We start from the raw sequence: 27,375 nt of genomic DNA, 5'->3' as shown, positions 1-27,375 counted from the left end.
AATAAAGCTACTGTAAACATTTGCATACAGGTTTTTGTGTGAATGTAAGTTTTTATTTCTTTAGGATTCATGCCCAAAAAGTGCAGTTTCTGGGTTGTAGGAGAGTTGCATGTTTAGTTTTGTAAGAAACTGCCAGAGTGTTTTTCCAGAGTGTCTGTGCCATTTAATCTCCCATGAGCAATGTAGGAGTGGTACGGTTTTTCCACATCCTTGCCAGCATTTGGTGTTGTCTCTGTTTTTTTTTTTTTTTAATTTTAGCCATTCAGATAGGTGTGTAGTGATTTATTATGGTTTCATTTTGCATTTCCCAGTGGCTAATGATGTTGAACATCTTTTTATGTGTTTCTTTCCTACCTGTATATCCTCTTTGGTATAATATCTATTCCTGTCTTTTGCCTATTTTTCTAACTGGATTTTTTCAATGTTGAGTTGCAAGAGGTCTTTCTGTATTCTAGATGATAATCCTTTGTCCAATATGTGGTATACAGCTATTTTCTTAGTCTGTAACTTGTCTTTCCATCCTCTGAACCAAGGTCTTTCACAGAACAAAAGTATTTATTTTGACAAGGCCAAATTTATCACTATTTCATTTTATGGATTGTCTTTTTGACATCATATCTGACAGGCCTTCACCAGACATGGTTCTGGAAAGTTTTCAAATGTCTTTTCTAAAGTTGTATATTGTTATGCTTCACATTTAAGTCTGAGACCCATTTTGAGTTTATTTTTGTGTGAAGGTATGAGGTTTAGGTTAAAGTTCTTTTTTTTTCTTTTTAAATGGCTCTTCAGTTGCCTTCTCTGATATGCTTCTGCACCCCTGTTACGAATCAGTTGAGCATATTCGTGTAGGTCTATTTCTGGATTCTCTGGTCTGTTCTATCATTCTATGTCTGTTGCTCTGCTAATCCCACCTTGTCTTGGTTGCTGTAGCCGCAAGATAGGATTTTATACCAAGTGGAGTGATTGCACCCACTTTATTTTTCAATATATTTCACCTGGGCTAAGACCTCTTTTGTTTCCACATAAGTTTTTAGAATAAGCTGGTCTGTGACTACCCCAAACTTGGCTAGAATGTTGATAGAAATTGCATTAATGAATTAGAATTTTGAGATTGCATATGTAATGTTAATTAAGTCAACAATGGTAATTCCAGTAAGGAAGACAATTTAATGTTTTCTATGGTCTCACACTAGGTCTTATTTTCTACGGTGGTCCCAATTTTTATGATTTTTATTTTTTGTTTCCCTTTTTTAGAGGTTTGTTTATTTATTTAAGCAATCTCCACACCCATTGTGGGGCTCAAACTCATGATCCTGGGATCAAGAGCGAGCCAGGCACCCCAACTGCTATGATTTTTAAATCATTGAATGACTATTAATTGGTCATTTCTCTTCAGACATAACTTGAATGCCTTTTTTTGATTGCCAAATTTGGAAGTTTCCTTTTTTTCAAAGGAGTGTCACATTCTTGATTTAGATACATAACTTTCAGGTTCTAAATGATTGATCCATTTTTTTTTAAAGATTTTATTTATTTATTTGACAGAGAGAAATCACAAGTAAGCAGAGAGGCAGGCAGAGAGAGAGGAGGAAGCAGGCTCCCTGCCGAGCAGAAAGCCCGATGCGGGGCTCGAACCCAGGACCTGGGATCATGACCTGAGCCGAAGGCAGCGGCCTAACCCACTGAGCCACCCAGGCGCCCCGATTGATCCATTTTTTAATTTAAAACTTTTTTGATGGCTTACTTCCAGAATTTTTAAGACCTCACCCCAGCCTCCCAACCCTGCATTAGATTTTTGTGTACAAGATTCCTAAACCTATTGTTCTGCCTTAAGGAAATTATGGTTTACCTCTCCGGTTGTTTTAAACAAATGCATTTCCTCGAATAGCAAGATAGACTATGCCACTAAAGCATTGGGATTTAGGGTTTTGAAGTTTGAGATGAGTTTGTTCACGAATAATAAATCAAAAAGTTTTAAATGGAAAATTTTGTGCATTCTCATGCTTTGATGTTTGATTCTGCAAAATCAAATCTTAAAACTTACAAATGGAATCTCATATACCTCTTAATTCAAATAGGACACTTGGAAACTTACTCTTAGGTGTAAAAAAAAAAAGCGGGAGACTGTTGATTAGGGCTGAAGACGAATGGAAGAGAAAATGTCACCTTGTTGCTTTTGGATGAAGGAAAGTGAATGAGATCATGCATTCATTTCTGTCTTGCTTTCTCAAGATAAAGCTTTTCCACCCTTCTTTCTGCTTACTGATTCAGGGTGGAGACACCAAAAAACCTCTGGCGATCTTTCCCATCCTGTTTCTATTCTAGATCAGCTTTTATCGCTTTAAAAAAATATATCACTGGTGGCCTATAACATTATGTATGTGGTATTAAGGGGTTAGGCTTAGATAGGAATTTGAAAATCACAGTCCAATTATTCTATTTTAAATACAGTTAGCAGAATTAACTTCTCAATAATGAATACTAAGTTAATTCATTAGAGCCTAAGTTAGAACCTATGGCTCATAGTTTTAGTGTCGTCATTACCACTGATATCAGCCCTTGTTTGTCCCCCGTCTCCTACACCTAACTTTGTTCAGGCACCATACCCTTCCCCATAATCGATAAAACGTGTAATTTAAGGAAGAATGCAATGAAAAAATGGCACCCATCATAAATGGATATTCCGGTTTCTTTTTTCACATACAGGTTATCTGCGCTTGTTTGTATTTCGGTCTAATGAGAGACTTAAAAGTGCATTCTTTAAAGCGGTGAATTCTTAGAATCGTTAAGCCCATCGAAAGAACACTGCTAGAGGCTTTAGCCAACTTCCGAGGTAGCGGTAGTACCAGGGAGAGGGACAGACTGAGAGAGGGAAGAAATTACCCTGGTGTGGGTGACTTTTTGCTAACAACGTGATTTTTAGCAAGCGAAAGCCATACAAGCCATTTGCTTTGTGGCAGAATTATAATGAGACTTTTTAGTTGTACCAGCTAACAGATTGCCAAATAAAATATTGAGCAAGCAGCACTCTGGTCAGTTATAATTTTGTCTCTAAAAACCAGAGCCCGCATAGTGTAATGCTTATGGGTTCAGCTTGGTCCTCAGAGAAATAAAATTGGGGCATCTCAGCAAAAATATAATTAATAACATTTATGGGGCATCGCCCACAAGTTTGAATAGTAAGGGCAGATAACATTTTATTAGACCACAGTATTTTTGCGGCCAGTCTTAAGGATAACCCTACATTGTGTTAAGGATTCTTTGTTGGGCTAAATTTAACAAATGACCATTATGTGTGGAAAATAGCAACCATTGTTGTCGAATTAAACTCTCTCTGGAGATGCAAAAAAATCTTTTAATTAAGCTAATAAAAATTAACGGCAACATAACCAAAGAAAGTAATCATAAAAGAATGGATAGAAGCAGAAAACTTTGTGCAGTTGTTGAACGATACCTAGGAAAGGAGCCCTAACCTGGGATAAAGCTGGGGACTATGTACTTGCTTAAAATATTCCAAAGGTATACATACACAAAAATTTGGATTTGTAACCTAGACCTTTAAGCTGACTGTTCATGACAAACTAGCAATGAAATGGATTAATTTGTGTTGTGTTTTGAAACTGTGTATATAGGTGCTTGCAAGAATTATGTGGAAGGGAGAGTCACTTAGAGTACTTGGTGGTTCTTAAAGTGAATACTGGCAATCCTTTCTTTTTTTAATTTTTTTTTTAATACTGGCAATCTTAAAGACGTTTTATTAGACAATGAGCCAACAGTTTTTCCTGGGAACATGTCTCCACAGTAATAGTAGAAGTCAGAAAATATTTCACATGCAAATATATCTGAGACCCTTCATGAATGCATTTAACACTTTGAAGTGATGGCAACATCTGGTAACAAGTAGAAACGAACGTCATATAAACTATGGCTTCATGTTACCACTTCATCTGAATTAGTCATTTAAAGGGGTTTTATATGTCTTCCTAAGAACTGACAAGGTTAATCTGGGACTAGGGCAGGCCGGCAGGAAATGCTAAAGCCGCCCTTTCTTGGGAAGGTTTCGGTATTCCTTGTGAGGTGGAAAAGTACTTGTTTTAAAGTTTAGAAAACTATCAGCGGTGGGGTCTTGACAGCTAAGTGAGATTTTTCTTTCTTTGTGTGGTAAATTTGAGGGGAAAGTTGATAAAATTCAAAGTTCTTTCTACTTTGTGTTCCATTGCTTTTCTCTGAAGGGCCCGAATTTTCTAGAAGCGGAGAATTTTAAGAATCCTTCCCTTCATATTTCATTCAGATATGACTGTGGATTCGGTGCCCCTAGGAAGATGTCACCTACCGTTTGTTTTGCCAGATTGGCTCTCAGGAATTCTGTTATTTTGTAGAGTCACCCAATGTGACGGGAGTGGATGCCTCTTACATGTGTATGTGTTTGGTTTGCGTTACAAGTGCTCAGAGTTTGTTCTTGGTTATGTGATAAACCCCTATAGCACATGAGTTTAATTCCTTTTGGATGCAATGTCGATATCATATATTATGTGTGCCAAGCAGTGTTCTAGATGCTTGAGATAGATTGGTAAAGGAAGCAGACAAATCAATGCCTTCCTAGAGCTTAATAATTATTAAATATTGAAGCAGTAGAGCAATTTTAAATCACTTCATACTTTCAGCTTTTCAAGACTTTCATTGCAGGAGTTTTGAGAACACTTACACATTTTATCTGAAGCGGGAGTAGGGAAAAACTGACCATTTGTTCGGACTCTATGGTAAGAAGCTGGAGCCTGATAAGGAAATAATTGACTTTTTGCTTGCCACTTTTAGTTTTCGTTTATTAATGTTATCATCAGATCCTTTGAGTAACTGAGGAATGTTACTAGTTTACCATGTGCATTTATTCTTCAGGACGGGCCGAAGTCGTGTGGAGGGATGTGGCGAAAGGGACATGGTAACCCTCACGTTTGGCATTCATAAATGTTGCCTTCAGTCATTTGAAGGATTCTAGAATACTTAGTGTTCTCCGTGGAAAATGAATGCACTGCTTAGTTATTTTTGCCTATGTGAGTAGTACAAGTGCTGACTCAAAGGATATGACATGATGGTTCCTGTCCTGCAGCGAAATAAGATGATGGCTTGTGGTGGAAACATGACACGGTCATGCCCATGTTCGTTCACATCCCTTGTTCATTTCCTTTTAGAGAAGAACTCCAGAGAGACTCTCTCGTCTCCTAGCTTCTTAGTTTCTTTTTTGTATTTTCTTTTCCTGCCCTTTGTCCTTTCTCTTTTCTGAAAATTGCATTGCGATGACTGGCTTTGCGTAGTGTAGGTGCCTCTAAGGACGGTCGGGGCAGAGGCATTATACCCATTTTGTACCCATTTTAGGGAATTCATGACATATATGGATACAGACGTTCTGAGTGAGCCCTTTGAGTGTGGATAGAAACATCTTAATAACCTTTATGTTTCCCGAGCCTTCTAGTGCAACGCCTTTTACTGAGTGCACACTCATTCGTTGTTTGTCTCCGTGAATGACTGTGAGCCAGGAATTTTATTTGTGCTTGCCGGTGTACTGAATATTCTCTTACAAGTGCATGGAATTTTTTAAAACATATTTTGATGGAAATTCTCAAACATACAATGTAAAATAGCATAGTGAATTCCGCCCCCCAGCCCCAGGCTTCAACAATTATCAATATTTGATGTTCTTATCTCCATCTTTTTGCTCCCCTTCCTTTTTATTTGTTGTTTGGGATTTGCTTTAAAATACCCCATGTATTACTCATAAGTACTATAACACACCTAGTTTTAGTTAATTTTATTTATTTGTTTATTTGAGAGAGAGAGAGCACATGTGAGTGTGGGGAAGGGGCGGCAAGAGAGGTAGAAGCAGACCCTCTGCTGAGCGTGGAGCCCTGGGACATGAGCCTCTATCCCCATACAGGAGATCACAACCTGAGTCTAAACCAGAAGCTTAACCCATTGAACCACCCAGGCGCCCCACAGCACACCTAGTTTTTTAATATTTTATTTCTATTTTTTTTAAAGTAAGCTCTATAAAATAAGTCAATCAGAGAAAGACAATTATCATATGATCTCCCTGATATGGGGAATTTGAGAGGCAGAGTCAGGGGTTTGGGGGTAGGGAAGGAAAAAGTGAAACCAGATGGGATCAGGAGAGAGACAAACCATAAGAGACTCTTAATCTCACGAAACAAACTGGGGGTTGCCAGGGGGTAGGAGGTACACAGATAGGATGGTTGGGTTATGGGCACTGGGGAGGGTATGTGCTATGGTGAGTGCTGTGAAGTGTGTAAGCCTGACGATTCACAGACCTGTACCCCTGGGGCAAGTAATACATTATATGTTAATAAAAATAATCAATAAAAAATGAGATTTATCCATAAGCAAATAATAAAAGATTATTGTAAAGAAAAAATAATGAGCTCTAAGCCCAATGTGGGGCTTGAACTCACGACCTCAAGATCAAGAGTCACTGCTCCATTGACTGAGCTGGGCAGGCAGTTTTTAATATTTTGTAACTTTTTTTTTAAGGATTTTATTTATTTATTTGACAGAGAGAGATCACAAGTAGTCAGAGAGGCAGGCAGAGGAGGGGGAGGGGAAGCAGGCTCCCTGCTGAGCAGAGAGCCCAATGAGGGCCTCAATCCCAGGACCCTGAGATCATGACCTAAGCCAAAGGCAATGGCTTAACCCACTGAGCCACCCAGTCACCCCAGTTTTTAATATTTTAAAATAGTAATACTTTCTGCATTTCACACAGAATTTAACTTTCAAACCCTTGCTTTCTGTTTTAGCTTATGTCAGAGAAACACTGTTTATCAGAAAAAAAATCTGATGTGCCACCCATGAGCTGGGGATTTTGTAACAGTGTTATAACAGATATATTGTCATTCTTAATCTTTTTAAAAAAATTATTAGAAGTTTCTCAACTACACTATCATGATAAATTCATGTCTTACAGACATGAGCCTGATTCTGCCAAATGTGCCTTGGAATGGGTAAGCTATGGAATGATCCCCTCAGAACTGGTATCAACGCATTCATTTTTCTTTTCATAATTCAACAGCCACAGAACTCACATGGAAACCGCTCCATGCAATTCTGGCAATTTATTCTCAGTTTTGAAATTTCATGTCAAAACCTACACATCTGGGGTGCCTGGGCAGCCCAGTCGTCCGTTAAGTGTCTGTCAGTTTCAGCTCCCATCGTGATCTCAGGGTTGTAAGATCAAGCCCTGCATCAAGCTCCACACACAGTGCAGAGTCTTCTTCAGATTCTCTCTCTCTCTCCCTCTGCCCTTCCTGCTCATGCACACTCTCTCTCCCTCTAAAATAAATACTTTTTAAAAGTGCACACTTTATATGTTTTGGCTCTCTAAAATTCGACGACTACATGATAAATGTTACTAAATAAAGTACCAGTTCTCAAAAAAACATGTTGGCCTACGGGCCCTTAGGGATCAAAATTACTTGCACACTGACACTAAGATGTTACTTACTTTTTCGTCAGTGTTGACGTTTGCAGCAGTGGTACCAAAGCCCTGGTGGTAAAACTAGCACCTTAGCAAGACGCGAGGCGGTGGCAGGGCCCTCTGTGAGTGGTCACTGTATTCAACTCCATACCCTTAAAGACCTACCACATGGGTTTCATTTATGAATGTCATTCATGAAGCAGGAAAAACTAATTTTATTAACTCTGAGCTCTTGGGCATACATCTTTTAATATTCTGTGTGATGAGATGGGAAGGATACATACGGCTTTTCTTGTGTACCCTTGTTGTCCTGAGGAAAAGTATGCGTGCGGTTGTTTGAGCTGCAAGCTAAATTAGCCGCATCTTTTCAAAACAGAAAACCATTTTTACTTGAAAGATGGAATGACAGGGGCACCTGGGTGGCTCAGTGGGTTATAAAGCTTCTGCCTTCGGCTCGGGTCATGATCTCAGGGTCCTGGGATCAAGCCCTGCCTGGGGCTCTCGGCTCAGCAGGGAGTCTGCTTCCTCCTCTCTCTGCCTGCCTCTCTGCCTACTTGTGATCTCTGTCAAATAAATACAATTTTAAGAAAAAGATGGAATGACATGTTAACTGATTGTTCAGACGTGAGTATGTGGCAGATATTTTATCACAAATGAGCCAAGCAAGGGGCGCTTCACTGGCTCGGTTGGGAGAGCACACAACTCTTGATTCTGGGTCATGAGTTCAAACCCGCACTGGGTATAGAGATTACTTAAAAACTTCTAAAAATGAACCAAGTGGGCCTGTTACTACCAGGCGAACAACTGAGAGTATTTGTTGCCAAAGATAAAATTAGAGCTCTTGAGCAAAAATTCAAAATTTTGAAAACTTGCCTCAGCCGCTGAGTGTCAATACTTAGATTTTTCTGATCGGTGGTGTTTTAATGAAAGTGTTTTGTTAGATACGGTAAAATGAAGTGGAACAACATTTGGAAGATCTGCATTAGTCAAACAATATTGTTCCAAATGACCCATGCATGATGTTAAAATAGCAAGAGGCCCATTTAATGTGCAACACATAGACCATGGATTTTAATGTAACAGAGTAGGAAAAATTCATCTGGATGGTATCAAATTCCACACTGCAACTAACATTTAAGAAACTACCACTTCTCAAGTTTTGGTGTAGCATTATAAGGAAGAATATCCGTAATTATCTGAAAGGGCTCTTAAAATGCTTCTTTCAACAATGTATCTGTGCAAGGCCTTATTTTCTGAATACACTTAAACCTAAAACAGCATTGAGTGCAGAGGCAGATGTGAAAATCCACTTGTCTTTGTTTTAAGTTAAATGATAAAGCAGTTTGCAAGAATGTAAACAATAGACTCTCCACTCATTTGGGGCGGCCAGGGGGCCGGGGGAGGGGGGAATCTAGTGATTTTCATTAAAGAAGTTTCTTATGTTAACATTTATTTATACCTTAAAATTTTTTCCCAGTTGTAGTTTCTAATATGATGGATGGCTTGATAGATCTAACCCTCATATCAAAAAACTCTTTGGGGTCCTCAGGTCCTGAGTAGGAATTGTTGAACTGAGCTTTTGTTGTTTCTGGTCCTTTCCTTTTTTCTCTCCTGTTTCCTTTTCTTCTTTCTTTTTTTGAATGAGAGACCCTCAGGATAGAAAGGTGGATAGCATCTGAGTTGTTCCTTTGTGTGGTTTTACTAGCTATGAACGGAACACAGATGACTTTTTCCCCCCAGTGTTCTTGAGATGTAATTGGCATCAACATTGCATTAATTTCGGGGATACCACATAATGATTCGATATATGTATATATTGTGAAATGATCACCACAAAAAGGCTAGTAAACATCCAACACCTCACATGGAGATTTTCTTATGATGAGACCTTTTAGGATTTATTCTCTTGGCAAACGTCAGATATATAGTTCAGTATTGTTAACTGTAGTCACAACAGATGACTTTTAAATCAGTTCCTTGCCCTGTCTATATAGTTCAGCTATTTTTGGAGGATCAAATGCTTAAAACTACCTTCTACTTACTGCAGCCTTTTGTTTTAGTGCATTAGGACAAAGTATATAATTTAATGTGTAATAAGGCATCCTATTTTAAGATTTCGATTACTTTGTTACACAGATGCAGAGGTAATCCTTACTGTTGAGGAGACATCCCTTGGAATACTGAAATAATTAAGATGTATTTGTGGCTGATTTCCACCTCAAATATGAAAAGAATGATAACATAAACCAGACACGCTTGCTTGTTAAAGCAGACACATCCGTGCTGCCGGAAGCTCGTGTACCTAATATTACTCCTAGTATAAATTTCCTAAACTTTCCAGTATAGTCCAAAATACAGTAGCAGTTCCCTGCCTATGATTTATGTACAATCCCTTTGCCTCGATGCTGCAGTGTGAGTGTTACTGTTTGTTTGTTTGCCTTATAAGGTACGCAGATCGGTAAAATCCTGTTGTGTTAGAGGACAATAGGTCAGTGTTACTGAGGTGTGTCTAAGCACAGTGGGAGAGGCCTCCAGGGTTTATGTCACACATGGAAAGAATATTCTCGGTACTGGGTGCGGTGGAGAGCATGACGTTTGAATGAGAGTTACCCTGATACGTCTGTGAAACTCTCAGGCAACTTCGGGTGTGCCTCTTTCCTTCCTTTCCACCCTTAGGGGTGTGTGTGTGTGTGTGTCCCAAGGTGCACATGTGTGAACTTTTCACTTTATGGATCTGGTTGTACCATCCAGACGTTCATCACGATGAATTTGGAATGCAGCGCCAAAGTGGTTTTCAATGTGTGGCCTGCTTAGAGAAGACGTGAAATGTCTTCCACAACGCCTGCCGCCATTTTCTGTTCTCACCCTGACTTTCACTACCCACAGTACAAACAGAGCTTCTGTTCCCACACAAGAGTCACACACAGGCACACGCGCTAACACGCCCCGCCCCCCACCCCACTTCACCCCACCCCGGCCCTGCACACCCACACATACCTCAGAGGGTGAGACACTGAGGTTACAAAATGGGCCGCAGACGGAAACTGGTTCAACTACTGATGCAGTAGAACAGTCTTTCAGAAAATGGCCTCATGGTTCCTCGGGAGAAGATGTGCCTTTCTGAAGGGAGTATCCATCCATCCATCCATCCATCCATCCATCCCTAGAACTTTCTTGACCTCACGAGGTTTTGCAGTTCACATGAGTCCTGTGATGCTGTCGATAGACTTTAAAACCAGAGACTGGGTGTTGACGGGATCGCCCTGGGATCACAGAAGAGCTTTAGAGTTCACAAAGGTAGAAAGGAGACACATTCCCTCCAGATGGCCATGGACGGGCAGGTCAAGAGAAGTGGATTCCAGGGAGCATTATTATTGAAGAGGTCCAGAGGTCCAGAGACAGTCCTGAGGTCTGTCTTGAGACAGACCCATCCAAGTGTTTGGGAGTGACAAGTGTGGCGCAGAAAAGCGAAGGCTGGGAAAACCCACTGTTCAGGGTCTAAGGCAGATACTGTCATCTCGCCTGAGGCAATTGTCTGCACCCCGGTTTTCTCTGTCTGTAAAACGCATGGTAACACATCCAAGTGTCTCCTTCCTACCAGTTAGCTCCAAGTGTTCAAGACATCCTTACCGTGTCCTGTGTTCCCTGGCAGGCCGCAGGCGGATAGTGCTGTGCTTATTTTCACAAATGGAGAAATCGAGACTCCAGAAGGTTGAAGGGGCTTCATGTAGTGAGTCAGCCCCAGAGACAGATAGAAAAACACATCCTTTGGCTCCTGCCACTATATTCCTTCTGTTCCGGATTTTGTGCCTTTTGCTATTTCATGCAGTTTTTGTGGTTGACAAAATAAAGTGTTTCCATTAAGGAGACAACATGTAATCCAGGGTCCTCTAGTGGTGGTCCGTGATGAGGACAGGAGGACCGTCTGCCTCCGAACATGGACTACCCTGAACCTTTTTACAAGCGAGTGCAGTCGGAGTTGCCTCCTTGTTTTGAGAGTTCAGTATGTTGTCAGAAAATTCCTTGGTTTGCTTTGGAGTATTTATAAAGGGCTGGAGTGTCTCTGATCTCACTTCGTTCATATTAGGTGAATAGGGCAGACGGTATGACACGTGTTATATCCCAGAAAGGTTATAATAATGTCTGCCACTTAGCACCTCGCCAGAGCCAGACACACTTGCATACTTCTGTCATCTCCTTCATTACAGTAACCCTGTGAAGTACATGGAATGAGCTCGATCTATACAGATATGAACCTAGGGCTCAGAGAAGCTAAGCAGTTGTGTGAGGTCACACAGAATTCACATCTGGCAGACTCCTAAGACCCTGACGCTTGCCCTGAGCTCCCTTTCCTTTCAGATGATCAACTTGCCCCATGTCAGTATTAGAAATGGTCTCCTTTTTTTTTTTTAAGAATTTTATTTTTATTTTTTTAATTTGTCAGAGAGAGAAAGAGAGAGAGAGAGCACAATCAGGGAGAGCTGCAGGGAGAGGGAGAAGCAGGCTCCCCGCTGAACAAGGAGCCCGATGTGGGACTTGACCCCAGGACCCTGGGGTCATGACACAAGCTGAAAGCAGATGCCCAAGTGACTGAGCCACCCAGGCATCCCTAGAAGTGGTCTCTGGAGCCTAGCACAGTACCCCTATGGATTTTCTGTTCTTTCCCCGAAAAGGCACTCGCAGAGAACCAGTTGCTTAATTTAGCAATTGACTGACTGGAATGGCTCGATTGGTTTAAAGGCAAATTTCAATAGGAAGACTACCAGTTATCACATACTGAACGCCTTTCATGTGCAAGGATATGATCTCAGCTGTGAACACATACTGCATCACTTACTTAACCATCCCAACAACGTAGAAAATAGTGACTATTACCCGAAGTCGTCACTGTTATCATCCCTACATGAGAAAACAGAGGCACGGGAGCATAAGCAACTTGCCCAAGGACTCACACAGCCCTTCACTACTCTGTGGGACCGCCCCTGAATAGAAAGTTATTCCGTTTGGCCGAGTATTGGCTTACTCCCCCTGTGCCATGCCTGTAGAAAATACAGTTCCCACACTTAATAGCTGACCTTTTCGAAAGAAAACAAGACCTAAATCCTTGGCAATAAACGCTACAACACGTAGCTTATGGAGCATAAATGTTGTATGAAGGCACGAATAGGTATAGACTGAAATGAACAATAGAGAACGCAATTCGTCTGAGAACCATTCATTTGCCTTTCTAAGTACTGTACTTTCCTGTGGACAAGTGACTTGGGCACTGGGGAGAAGCTGGTTCCAGGTGTTCTAAAATAAGCAGGTTACTTGGCTAATGTTCAAGCTCTAAATAGGTATATGGGTTGTAGCTATTTGACCTGAACCAACTTTTAAATTCCCCTGTGTTCTTGCAGGATTTCAGCGGAGCTGGAATTTAAAAAAAAAAAAAAAAAAAATTAACTTTTTGCTAAACCTCGTAAAGTTAGAATTTATTAATATTTGGCAGAATCCCACAAGGCTGTCTGGAAGGGGATTCGTAAGCATTGTATCATTCCTTTGTCAGGGTGTTCTCTTTTTCTAGCAGGAAGTGTTGTGACTTGCTCTCCAAAGTTGCAATTGTAAGAAGAATGTTGGGTTTCCAGATTGGCTTTCTGGGCGTGGGAGGTTCCTTCTATTAGTGCTGCAAGAGAGAAAGAAACAGGTTTGCTCTCGTCGCAGAAGGGTAACTATTTTAATACTATTTTGTTAGGCTCTAACTTTTCGATGACTGAATATTTAAGCAGAAATTTATTTCAGAAGTTTGAGAGTCTTACTCTGTGTTTGGGTAGTCAAGCATTTGGAGATGCATTCTAAACCTTCCTTACTCGAGGAGGACCAAGTACGAGAGAAAATATTTGAGGTTTTTCAAATCTAAAATTTTGTCTTTATATTCTGCCTTTTCGTTATTTGGGGAATATTCTAAGGGCTTTGTACTTGCTTAAAAAATTGGTTTTGAGATCTTAATTATATACCTGTATCTGTCACGTTAGAGGCTCGGAGGTTTAAATGACAGAAACTATTACTTTATGGATTGCAGGGGGTGGGGAGTGGATGTCTTTGATGCCTTTGATCCATAAATGGTTCTTCAAAATTCTGTGGAAAAGATGAGGTAGCTGTCATGACAGAATTGGTTACGGTTAGACCAGTATTCTGCTCTTATGAAATGACTTGTGACAAACGTCATGTTACTGTTTATTTCTATTTTACAAGGTGCATGAAAATCACTGGTGTTGAAACTTGGGTGCTGTTACTATAACGTGGGAGCAATGGTGATTTCCAGTGCCCACAGACTTGTCAGGGATTTCCATCCATTGGTGATCACATGTGTTTTCTTTCTCCCTTTTTCAGCAGAGCTAGATATTCGACTCTGATGTGCTTATGCAGTAAAAAGTGTTTTCTCAATTTGAGAACATTGCAGGAGGTACTTTCAGTGACTAACAGATATTTTGTTTTGAATTGAAGTGTGTTAACTAGTCTGATCTTGCCTTGTGATGTGTGTATGTGTGTATATGTGTGTGTGTGTGACACACACACACATATAGACGCATACGCACACACCTGAAGGTTGCCCTTGGCTTCAATGTTAATTTTCATAGAAAGAACAATGAAATACCCCTCCGATGTGAAGGTTAATTAATTTCATTAGCAGCAAATGTATTTTCTCATGAATTATTCAGATATTTGGGGAAAGTGTCAGTGTTCACTTAGGAAATATAGACGGGCTCAGACCCTTGTAAAGGGGAGTGTGCTGTTTCCATCCAAAGAGTTCACACAAGCTTGGCTATTGGTGGGAGAAGGAGAGGTGTCACTTTGTTATTTTATCTTTGGCTTTGATTTAGTATTTGTCAAGGGGAAAGGGGCTTTTAGAATATGATTAGGACATATGTAAAATATCTGTAAAACTCTTGACTTAAGAATGTAAAGAATGTCTTCAGACTGACTAAATTGAATTGAATGTTTCCATTATTGGAAAAGTTACTAACTTATTTTTAAATAGCCATTACTTTAAGGTCTTACCTCTCTCTCTCTCTATTAAGTACAAAAAGAGGAAACGTTTACTTTAAATGGAAGTATTTGATATCCGTCCAGGAAATGACACAGGATTGGGCACCCTTGGGCATTTAAGTGACTCATAGGTATTGGTACTTGAAAAAAAGATCAATTAGAATCTAGCTTATGCCGGATTTGAGAATAGAATAGAGGTAATTCCAGAAAATGAACTCATTTCTTAAGAGAGCTATGTAGGGCAAATTCATGAGATGTCTGTCTGGGTTTGCTTTAAAGTAATTCAGGAGAGGGGCACCTGGGTGGCTCAGTGGGTTAAGCCTCTGCCTTCGGTTTGAGTCATGATCTCCAGAGAGCCCTGCGTTGGGCTCTCTGCTCAGCAGGGAGCCTGCTTCCCCCTCTCTCTGCCTGCCTCTGCCTACTTGTGATCTCTCTCTGTCAAATAAATAAAATCTTAAAAAAAATAACTAAATAAAGTAATTCAGGAGAGAAAGTGACAGAAAAGGGAGAAGAGATGAAGTAGTTTGTGGGGAAATCCTGATAAACATACAATCTGGATGGTGGGTTTATGAGTGTTTATTGTACTATTTTCTCTTTCGTGTTTATTTGAAATTTTCATAATAAAACATTGAAATGTAGCTAAATTTAGTTTAGGGCAATTTACGTTTTTTTCCAAACATTACTTTTACCTATAAATTGCGGGTTTGTCAAAGGACGATTTGTGTCTGATGGGTATTATTTGATTGCAAAATTGTAACAAGTAAAAACAGTTTCTGGGGAAAAAAAAACCTTTCTGTTTGACTTTCAGCTAAATTCAAAGGACAGGCTGCAAACATCTTGAGTAGTTTTGTAGTATCTTGGAGCATTAAACAAGAGTAGATAGCTAAAGCATGCTGATAGGCCAATTGCATGTGAAGAATGCGGGAACATTATTTTGTCTTGACTGTTTTGTTCACTGCTTTCTCTAATAGAATATGCATTTTTTAAAACCACAGGAGACAACTCTTTAGCCTGCTTTCTGCTTAAGGATGTTCACTTTCCTTACTTGCCTCCATCATTTTATTTATTCAACAGACATTTAGTAGGTGCTTATGGCGAGCCAAGATAACAAAGTCAAATAAGATACCAGCCCTGCCTTCAAGGAGTTCCCAGACAGGTGGAAGAAATAGAGAAGTAGGTGGTCATCCCACAATGAAAGAGGGTGGGGCTCCAGGAATTGGAGAAGGGGAGTTAGTGGTGACCAACTAGGACTCAATGGGGCATCTCCTTTAAAACAAGGCAAACGGGGGGGTGCCTGGGTGGCTCAGTCGGGTTGGCGTCTGCCTTCAGCTCAGGTCATGATCCCGGGGTCCTGGAATCGAGCCTTGCCTCTGGCTCCCTGCTCAGTGGGGAGTCTGCTTCTCCCTCTCCTTCTGCCTCTCTCCCTGCCCCTGCTCATGCTCTCTCTCTCTCAAAATAAATAAATAGAATCTTTAAAACAATGCGAACAAGAGAATTTGCGATGGCTTAATTATTCGTAAGGGCTAGGGAAGTCGGTAGAGGGCTAACATTGCTTAGTTTCATTAACTCTATGCAGTTGCCATGCATGACTTCCCAAGTAACAGCCATGTTTGCGTGCCTGCACTTCTTAATAAAAGCTCTACCCTTCCCTCCTGCATCTCAAGGGTTGCTGGAGCAGCATACTTGCAGGAGATAGCAATCTCTTTGGCACATTAAATAGTAATGTTTAAGTCTCCTTAAACATTCAAGGGTACCTCCAAGGCCAAGTTGCAGTTGTAGGTGGGTAGCTCCATGGGTGGGGATAAAGGGGAATGTTAGCCTTCAGTCACTGATAAGCCTTCCAAAGTTCATTTCTCCATCCATCTGTAGTTTGAAACCTGTTCTGTCATGGAAGTAGCAGGTAAGGTTTTTCAGGTCACCCCACAAATGTCCCTGAAATGATACACTGTATTACCTGAAGTAACATGTTCATGTTATTTTAATCCAAATGAATTATAGAAACATAGTTGCTAAAGATAGCCAGATTTATGTCGTCGGCCGGTTGCTTTACTCTCAACACCCTGAGAGTATATAAGGAGTCCTCAACACCCTATAACCTAATGGCATATACAGCAGTGCCTCATGGGAAAATGCTGTCTGTTTTACTTGGGGTCATCTAGCCGTGTCCTCTGTTCAGTTTGACCAGTTTGTGGCTGAAATGTCAGGTAGAATCAGCCAAAGACCTAGGCCCGAAAGACAGCCTCAGTGAATGAAGTATGCCGTACGTGTTGAATATTGCTCTTGTACAACTTTGCTCTCCACATTGGCTATCGGAAGCAATTTGTAATCGACAGTAAAATCTGTCACCCCTTCTTAGCGCTCTAACCTTCCCTAAACTGTCAGGACTAGGAACCCATGGCACATGAGGGCATTTAGAGTTCGACTCACTTGTTTGAAGTTCAGAGCAACAAATCATTAAATTCAGCAAGATGCACATAACGTCTTAAAGATTCCAAGATTCCATTGAAAATTTTTTTTAAGATTTCATTTATTTGAGGAAAAGAGAGTGGGAGCAAGCGAGCGAGCAAGATAAAGAAAGAGAGTGAGCAGGGGGAGGGCAGGGAGAGAGGGAGAAGCAGACTCCTGGTTGAGCAGGAAGCCTGACATGGGGCTCGATCCCAGGACTCCAGGATCAAGACCTTAGTCCAAGGCAGATGCTTAACCCACTGAGCCATCCAGGCGCCCCTCCATTGAAATTTTCTAAAAGGAAGCGCTATTAAATTTAAGAACTAATTACTAAAAACGAAAAACAAAAACAAAACAAAACAAAAACTATGGGTGTCAGAGTGATGGTTTACATACGGAAAGAATTCTTCAAATAAAAAGTAACTCACGTAGATACTTGAGTGTTTGGTTATGTTTATACTAAGTTATTAGCACTGATACGGTTGGAGTGGTTGTTCACAATACTTAGCATTTAAGAGGCTGAAATGAAGTCATTCAATCCCGTAAAGCACAAGCCTGTCATATTGAGGAAGGGGGAATGGACCATGGGAGAAAGGAAGCATTGGTGTCCTTACTTTTTAAAAGCACGGTCTGTCTTATTGTCGGTAACCCATTTAACATGAATGTTTGAAAGAAAGAACCCTGAGAATTCCATAGTACGTGATCTTCACTGAATCTGTTTCCTATATTCTGTATGTTTTCCACAATCAGTTTTTGTGATTTCAGTTCAAGGATCAAGGGAACCCCCTTACCCTTGAAGTAACAAAAGTTAGTATTAGGTAGGGGAGTCACTGTCTGTGTTTTCTGGTAACTGCCTATTTCTGCATGGTCACGTTTGTTAGGAGCCTTTCAAGGATCTTGGGTAGGCTCTCCCAGGCGTGAGCCTTCTTCCCACAAAGCAGTGTGTAGCCTCTTTGTTTTTGCTTTTATGGGAAGGGTAGTTCATTACCTTCACTCACACATACTCTTTTTTTTTTTTTTTAAGAATTTATTGATTTGACAGAGAGTGAGAAGGAGAGAGAGCACAAGCAGGGGGAGCAGCAGAGGGAGCGGGGGAAGCAAGCTCCCCGCTCAGCAGGGAACCTGATACGGGACTCGATCCCAGGACCCTGAGATCATGACCTGAGCCAAAGGCAGAGGCTTAACCTATTGAGCCACCCAGGTGCCCCTCACACATACTCTTTTAATTTAATGTTTACTACACAGCTCTGTGCCTTGGGCAAAATCATGTAACTACCCTAGGTACTTGCTTCCTCCCAATGACGGTTTCAGTACTCACTGGATATCGGGCATGCTGGGAATTATCACCACCCTCAGAACCGTGCAGTCAGTTGGAATTTTTTTTTCCTAAAGATTTTATTTATTTATTTGACAGATAGAGATCACAAGTAGGCAGAGAGGCAGGCAGGGAGAGAGAGGAGGAAGCAGGCTCTCTGCAGAGCAGAGAACCTGATGTGGGGCTCGATCCCAGGACCCTGGGATCATGACCCGAGCTGAAGGCAGAGGCTTTAACCCACTGAGTCACCCAGGCGCCCCTGGAATATTTTTTGAGCCATGCCTCTCTACCTGGGATCCAACAGTGGATCATTGTGGTGGGAGTATAGAAGAGGAAGACGGAGTTGTGGCTCTGTTCCTGAGATACAAACAATCTCGAGATGAGACCAGCAGAGCAAGTAGTTAGGTAAGCAATTGTGTGCTCTTAGTCAAAGAAGGAATCTTTTATTGGGGAAGATTATTCTCGAAGCATGTTTGAGGAGCTATGTGGGAGAGGTAGGTGAACTGAATCAAGAAGGATGATGGATGCCCCAGCCTGACGGTTCTCACATCCACGTACATGACTAGAGGAGGAAGGCCATCATGAAATGGCCAGATTTTGTCACAGGATTCTAAAGCCTGCAGGATTTGAAGAGGAAGGGTGCCAGGGGTTGGAGGCATTGGGAAACGTGCTTTGCGGGAGGAGGGTAAGGCTTCTGCTGAACCTTGAAGGGTGAGTAGGATTTGGATAGGGAGAGAAGGAAAATTATGAGGAGGGCGTTGTAAGCGTGACAGGTGGATGCAGGAGAGGGAGTCCTTGGCAGAAGAGAGGGAACAAGGAAGAGGGACAGGATAAAACAGACGGTCCTAATGTAGGTCTTAACAGGACCAGCTCAGGAGACCAGCTGTGATCAAAAAGCTGATTGTGAGTGTTGTCGAGATGTAAAACTGGTTAGATGTGTCCAGTAGGACCACTCTAGAGGACCTGAATATCAGGTAGAGATTAGATAAACTATTTAAGGCATAAGCAATGATAGCTTCCTATAAGGGAACAGACATGATCAGTAGGGGGATGGGCACTAGCTGTGGGCCATTTTTTATTCAGAAGAGATGTATTGAAAATGCTTTGTCGGGGTGCCTGGGTGACTGTCAGTTACGAGGCTGACTTTTGATTTCGGTTCCAGTCGTGATCTCAGAGTTGTGAGATCGAGCCCCATGTCTGGCTCCGTGCCGGGTGGATAGCCTTTTTGAGATTCTCTCTCCCTTTCCCTCTGCGCTCCCCTCCCCCATTTGCATGCACTCTGTCTCTCTCTGAAAAAGAGATAGAAAGAAAATGCACTGTGTTTGTGCATTATTCTAAGGGCTATGGTAAATACAGAGATAAGTAAGCTGTGTCTCCACTCTAATAGGTTAAAGTCTTGTTGGGGAAATAAATCCATCCAATAAGCTGTCGTTGAGGAGCCTCCATAGCAAAATGGTTGAGACTTCAGTGGCAGGCAGACCTGGGCTTGAGACTTCGCTCTACCTCTCAAGAGCTGTGTGCCTTTGGGAAAGTTACCCAACCTCTCTGAACTCACTTGCTCTTCTGTCAAATGGGAGTAACAGTATCACCTGGTTTATAGAGTTTTTTTCTGGGATATAACTTACATGATGTATATAAAGCATGTCGCAGAATACACGTACATAATAAGTCCTCCGTAAATGTCAGCTATCATGTAAACTTACAATGGCATGTTATTATATTGTCTTAATTATTATTATTACCTACTCTGTAGGCACTGTGATCAGGGCTGGGAATTTGAAGATGAATGGGGTATGGCCCCTTCTATCCAAGAGCTTTGTTATAAATGCTATCCTCGTGGGGACCGTATGTTCCCACTCAGACATTGATACCTAGGCGCCGACGGAAAAACAAGCCTGCACTGGCTGTCGGAGAAGAAAACAGAGCCGGTCCTGGGCAGAGAGGATTGGGATCTCAGGTGGGGCTTCCTTAAAGATGCTTTGGAAGAGCATTCCACTGGAGAGAAGCACAGAGGGGAAGGAACAGGGGGTAGGAAACTGGTGGCCTGCTTGGGAAATGGAATCTTTCTAGAGTGTGGGTCAAGGAGACCATGCACGTGAGGGGAAGTGACATTGGAAAGATAGGCAGGTATCAAAACAGAACCACTTGTATGTCATGCAGGAGAAGTGGGGCTTTTTTTTTTTTTTTTTTTTTGGTAGAATTGGTGGTAGATCTTCTCTCCAGGGAGCTGGCAGTGTGCAGATTACCTTGGGAGGGACACAAGACTGGAGATAGACCAACGCAGAATCTTTTGGAATAGGTCAGACACATGGCGATCCAGGGGTATGATGGAAGAATCCAGACTGCTTATTTACTTCGCCCTCCCTTTGTTTCTTGTGGCCAAACTTCAGTCTCAAATTTGTAAACCTGGAGATGGAGCTAAGTGGGGAATTGGAAAGGGATATGGGATTTGGCAGGGGAAGATAGCTGAAAATGGGAACTAATGCGGCGGGAAGTTCAGTATAGACACTCAGACTTTCCTGACTGGAATCCTCCTCACTCAGCTTCCTTCTCCCTTGGCTAGAGGGTCAAGTCCGGATTTTGAGTGGAGCCTCTGTAAATTTCTTTTTAAGATTTTATTTATTTGAGAGAGAGAGCATAAGCCGGGGAAGCAGCAGGCAGAGGAAGAGGGAGAAGCAGGCTCCGTGCTGAGCAGGGAGCCCGGTGCAGGATTTGATCCCAGAACCCTGAGATCAAGACCTGAGCTGAAAGCAGAGGCTTAACCAACTGAGCCACCCAGGCGCCCCAAGTGTAGTCCTTCTATGGTGGACCCTGGCCTTCAACTCTCAATCATGTTTGTCCTAAACCCCAGGCATAGTGCTCCAACAACACTTGTTTCTCTGCCTCCAGAATAGAATCTTCTCTTCACCTCTCTATATCTGGAATGCCTTCACCAGGGATGTCTGTCTGAGGAATTCCTACTTACGTTCTGAGATTAAAGTTCAAAAGTCATCTTTGGAAAATCTTTCCTGACCCCCATGGCTCTCGTTCCACCACTCAGGAAATAGGACTCTAATGGCATGACAGCACTAATATTATGTCTTTGTTTTTCTGTCTGATTTTCCCACTGAACAGTAAGCTCTTCGAGAGAAGAGAACCTGGGGTTCCTAATTCCCTAAATGTGCAGCACCTGACACATTGCCTGGTACCCACTAAGCTTTCAATTAAGGACTGGGTATAAATGAATAAGTGAGTGAATAGGGTAGACAATCAAGTTGAAACCTTCTAGAAAGTCATTTGGAAGGGCAGGTGTGGAGCTTGAGTAATCATGGGAAGAGGAGGGGAGCTCTAGCTGGGTGTTGAACACCCATGTGACTTGGAGACCAGCGCTACTGACTTACCTAACGAGGGAGGAGAAAGGGCGGCAGTTTCTGTCGGTGCGGGTAAGTATGTGGAGTGTGGGTGTTTCAGAGCAGTGCCTGATTTGGACAAAGGAAGGTGACTAATACACCCCTTCTTGTTGACCGCTGTTGAATTATTCACTCTTAGCCGTGGCTACAGGTTTGGGTTTTTTTTTTTTTTTTCATTTATTGTGAAACTGTATTCTTCCATGTTTTGTCCACCGTTTGTCGCGCTCTCCTTCTTCTTCCTGATGTGAGCTTGCCAAAGCTCTGATTTAAGTAACCAGCCTTGCTTTCCCAGTCGTTTTTTTTACCTGGCCTGCTTAGTGGCTGGGTTAGAGCCTCTGGCTGAATGAGTATCCTCTGCCTTTCTCTTGCAGTTCCCTTTTAGTTGCCAGAAAAAGAAATACAGAGTTCATAGTCGACTCCCAATTTTCCACGGATGAGTTTCCCAGCGTGTGTGTGCCCTGCGGTCCCGCCCCACATGCTGCTGAGTGACAAAGATTAGTAAATGGATTATTCAGTGGCTGCATTCCTCCAGTGAATCGCTGTAGGGGGTGAAAACAGGCACCCCTCCTCCTCTCCCATCAAATACCTTCCAGAATTTTTGCCTGATAGTTTCAGGTAGTTAGTTGTACGTACACCTTTCTCAGCAAAAATTTGTGTTCAGGATTTCAGTGTAGTTAAATGAGCCGGTGGAGTGGTTTCATAATTGCCGCATTGTTAGTCCAACTCTGTAATTAGAGATGACTTCATTGGCCTAAGGTTTCTCTATGGGTGACGCCCTGAATTCAGACCCAGTCGAACACCATATCCTTTTATGAAAAAAACCAACAAACAAGGTTTTGTTTGCTTTTTGTTTTATTACCTTTTGGGAAATTCTGTTTTCCTTTGTCTCAGATGTTTAGGGAGGGAGAGGATCTGTGTCTCTGTTGTTGTTGTTGTTGTTTTTCCTGAGCTAGGGAGAAAACAGAATTTAGGACAGATCGAAGTGCTTTGCAGATGAGAAAACTCAGAAATATGCAGAGACCCTGGGAGTTTTTACTTTTTTTTTAAAAAAAGATTTTATTTATTTATTTGACAGAGAGAGGGGGAAGCAGGCTCCCTGCTGAGCAGAGAGCCCGATGTGGGACTCGATCCCAGCCTGGAGCCTGAGATCATGACCTGAGAAAGCAGAGGCTTAACCCACTGAGCCACCCAGGCGCCCTTTTACTTTTGATTAGTATTTCATTGGCTACATTTAAATGGAAGGAAAAATATATACATATATATATATATATATATATATATTATGTTTTTTTTTTTTTTAATATCAGCACACTTTGTCTCTCTCTCTTTCTCTCTCCCATGTAAATAAAGTTCACTTTTTCGGGAAGACAGACTGGGGAAAAGGACGTATTTCAAAAGCCAGACATTCTTTTGGCCTGTCAATTACATACTGGGAACTTGAAGTTAAACTTTTATTCAGCAAGTAAATTTACTTTTTACCTCTTTACCTTTTACTTTTCATCACTGATGACAATGTGCAGATTGGGAGGACTGTGATAGTATTGACAAGCTGTTAGTGATTTTTAAAAGTGGCCCCAAAATATTTAAAGTAAAATTTGCATTTTTGCCATTATCTCCTGGCCACTCTTCAAGTTGTAGTTAGAAACTGGCCTTAATGAAGGAGCCAGATTGAGTCATGGATGAAAAGTGGCTGACAGGTTTTCGTGGGGCCCATCCTCCTTAAATTACTTTGAGTAAAGGCTTATAATTTTTATGTACACAGGACATCTTTATACTCCGGAGTCAATAATTATAGGGCAAATGGAAAAACTTCATACACCCCATTGAAAAGGTTCTTATTAGAACTTACGCCTATTTTTATATAGCCTCTCACAACTACTTAGACGTTCATTTATTCCACCATTTTTTCTTTTTTTTTTTCTTAATGATTTTATTTATGTATTTGAGAGAGAGAGAGAGAGAACACGAGCAGGGGTGGGCATGCGGGGCAGAGGGAGAAAGAGACAAAGACACAGAATCTGATGTGGAGCCTGATGGGGGGCTCGATCCCAGGACCCCCCGGTTCATGACCCGAGCGGAAGGCAGACGCCCAACCGGTAGAGCCGCCCAGGTGCCACTCCCTATTTTCTTTCATTAAGGATTTGAAGTTACTATATAATATTTTATGGTTTACAGTATGTCTTCACATATGCCATCCTTAATCTTCATGAGGACCCTGGGGAAGGGGTATTGTTGCTACTTTCAAATGAGGACACTGGGGGCCAGATGAATTTAACTTGCTCATGGACACCCTGCTAGGAGAGAGCAGAACCAGGACCCTGCTTGATGCTTTCTGATCACACGTTCAAGACTTTCCATCTTGCCTTTGTAACACCCTACAGCCTTGAGTAAGGAACAACTATTGCCCGTGTACAGGGCAATAATGATGTCACATCCTCGGTTTTGCTTCATAAGCCCCAGTCTAGGATGTTTTAGTTGCTTTGAGGGAAGAAAGTCCTAAAGTGCAATGAATGGCCCATGAAGAGGAATAGAGCATCTATAATTTTAACTTGTACGATTGAGATTTTTGAAATCTTCATTTTAAAAACTTACTGGCAGTCTTTACTAAATTACTTAAGTGTGATATTTTTCCCCCCACGATAGTACTTAACCGCTTAATTTCCTTAAAGATACCATCAAATATCTACTAGTAGTCTTAAGAAAAAAGCTTTTTTTATTCATGATGGGAAAAGGCCTGCGTTACATAAGCTACTTCAAAAATTGTGACTTTTGGGATGCCTGGGTCGGTTAAGCACCTGCCTTTGGCTCAGGTCATGATCCAGGGTCCTGGGATCCAGCACCGCCCCCCGCCCATCATGCTTCCTGCTCAGTGGGGAGCCTGCTTCTCCCTCTCCCTCTGCCTGTTCTGCCACAGCTCTCCCTGCTTGTGCTCTCTCTCTTGCTCTCTTTCTCTCTGACAAATAAATAAAATCTTCAAAAAAAATTGTGACTTTTATCCACAAAATCATCTACTGTGAGGCTTTTAAATTTGACTTTGTATTTCCTAGATTTAGCTCAGGTGTCTCAGGGCAGCATTTATTTCAAATAATTATAAATCAATGAAATTGAGTTTATTTAAGCAAGAGACTCCTAAATTTAGCAGTTCTGTTATCCTGGACCAACTTACCTGGCGATGTTATTTTGGGGATATATGCATATTCTAGTTCCTTTTATTCTTTCTTGTATGTGCCTCTTGAAGTCTCCTGTGAGTTATAGGTGTTGTTGGGGAGGAAACAATTTTTCTTCTGCCCTCCTAGGTTCTTTGGCTGCTGTAAGTACATTGACATAAAACAGATTAACAAGAGAAAAACAATAGCTTAATAACCTGCATACCTCGTGTATCCATGGGAGAGACCCAGGAAAACTGAGTAACTCCCTAAAATGGCTGAAGCCACCACCTTAAATGCCACTTTCAGCTAAAGACAAAAGAAGATGCTGGGCGTGGGGAGTCAATTATGGGACAGAAAACAATGTAAGCTTGTTATGCAGATTTAAGACTATGCCTTCCGGGGTGCCTGGGTGGCTCAGTGGGTTAAAGCCTCTGCCTTCGGCTCAGCTCATGATCTCAGGGTCTTGGGATCGAGCCCCGCGTCGGGCTCTCTGCTCAGCAGGGAGCCTGCTTCCTCCTCTCTCTCTGCCTGCCTCTCTGCCTACTTGTGGTCTCTGTCTGTCAAATAAATAAATAAAATCTTTAAAATAAATAAATAAATAAAAATAACCAGCTTAAAATAATTAGTATGCCAAGGAGGAATATTTTGGGGTGATATAGTCTGCTCCCCTTCAGTGTTAAAAGAACTCACTTTAGGCTTTCATTAAGACAATTAGACAGGGACTCCTGAGTGGCTCAGTCCATTAAGTGTCTGACTTCAGCTCAGGTCATGATCTCAGGGGTTGTGGGATGGAGCACTGAGCTCAGTGGGGAGTCTGCTTGTCCCTTTCCCTCTGCCCCCTTCCCACTAATGCGTGTACATGCACACGCTCTCAAAATTAAAAAAAAAAAAGACAATTAGACAGGAATAAGAAAAGAGAAAGCTTGAAAGTATACTTTGAGTTTTATTAATGTTGCATTATATTGATCTTTAAAATTTTTATTTTTGAAGTACAGTTGACCTATAATTAGTTTCAGATGTACAGCATAGTGATTCGACAGTTCTATACATTGCTCAGTACTCACCTCCATAAGTGTAGTTACCATCTGTAATACTATTTTTTTAAGTAAATGGCTGTTTTGAAATCATTTCTGTGAGATCTAAGTATTTCCTAACTTTGTAGGAAGAACAAAATTATTTCTTTCCTCGCCTATTTGAAAAGAAATTAATGATCTTTTAAAGTCTCCAGAGCCTTTCCCTTCTATACCTTTATTGCAGCCACTAATTCCCTTTGTGTCAAATTATAATTATTTTTATGTTGCCTTCCCCAGATTGTAAATTCCTTGAGGGCAGGAATTAGGCATATAACAGATGTCTAAAATATTGGTATAACTGTGTGAGGATAGAGGTGTGTGTCTATGTTGGGGAGAAGTATGAAGAAGAGGGAAAGAGATTTCTGCCTGTGAAAGGGAGAAGCCGGGGAGAAGGGTTTAGTCAGCAGGTTGAAGGGTGGGACAGGAGAGGAAGCTGTATCTAGGACCATCTTTGTCTCATGGTCTCTTTCGTAAAGAAGGGATAAGGTAGTATGAGAAGAAAATCACCTGTCTTCTATTTTTTTTTTTAATTCACACACTTTAGATCATTACTGATGCCCAAACTGCCCAAACTGTGAAGGACCTTTAGAGACACAGGAGAGGCCACATGTTTTGGATTTTCTGAGATGGTCTCACTTTCAAACTTTGTGTCCCATTATTCTGTGTGGTATCGTTCATGGGGATGATTAATAATTTCATACTGAAAACATTACTACTTAAAATTTGCATAAAGAAAATTGGAGTAAATCCTATATAGTCTGTTCATAATCAGAAGTGTTAAACATCATAATAGTAAAATAAAGGATGCTTTTTAAAAGTCCCATCATTAGATTGTAAGTTAACATATGAAAAATAGCTTTTTACTCTTAATTTTTCAAATGCCTGCTTCATATCTAACTGAAGATCTTCCTTTACCTTCTAGAGCTTCAGACTACTTGGAAAGGTGATTCACCCAGCTTATCTACTGAGAAGTTTGTCCCTCTTGAGTGAGATTTTAACATCACAGGTAAGAAAAGTTTATGAGGAAGCAAGTTCTGTTTTCTTTTCTTTTCTTTTTTTAAGATTTTATTTATTTATTTGACAGGAGAGAGAGATCACAAGTAGTCAGGCAGGGGCGGGGGGAGCGTGGTGGGAAGCAGGCTGCTGAGCAGAGAGCCCAATGTGGGCCTCCATTCCAGGACCCTGAGATCATGACCTGAGCCATAGGCAGAGGCTTAAACCCACTGAGCCACCCAGGCACCCCTTGTTTTCTGTTTTTTAAGACTCTTTTTTGGGGGCACCAAGGTGGCTCAGTCAGTTAAGCATCTGCCTTCAGCTCAGGTCATGATCTCTGGGTCATGGGTTCAAGCCCTGCGTGGGGCTCCCTGCTCTGGGGGAAATCTGCTACTCCCTCTCCCTTTCTTCTCCCCACCCCCCACCCCCAACCCCACTCCCCTCTCTCTCTCTCTCAAATAAATAAATAAAATCTTTTAAAAAGTAAAATAAAATTAGAAAA

General features: G+C 41.5%; 1 protein-coding gene across 3 annotated transcripts in view; it reads left to right on the top strand.

The window, feature by feature from the left end:
* The window catches only part of PLS3 (plastin 3), an 85,380-nt gene that overhangs the window by 16,927 nt on the left and 41,078 nt on the right, over positions 1-27,375 (top strand). For 2 of the 3 annotated variants that reach the window (XM_047716004.1, XM_047716006.1), the window contains exon 2: positions 26,803-26,886. The gene's annotated coding sequence lies outside the window, so the exon portion shown is untranslated. Of the gene's footprint in view, positions 1-13,077; positions 13,188-26,802; positions 26,887-27,375 lie in introns of those variants that run through there. The other variant, XM_047716005.1, reaches the window with a different exon arrangement.

Source organism: Lutra lutra, chromosome X (genome assembly GCF_902655055.1).
Source record: "Lutra lutra chromosome X, mLutLut1.2, whole genome shotgun sequence".
NCBI lineage: Eukaryota > Metazoa > Chordata > Mammalia > Carnivora > Mustelidae > Lutra > Lutra lutra.
Note: the sequence above shows the minus strand (reverse complement) of the source record. Positions and strands in the feature narration are given on the sequence as shown.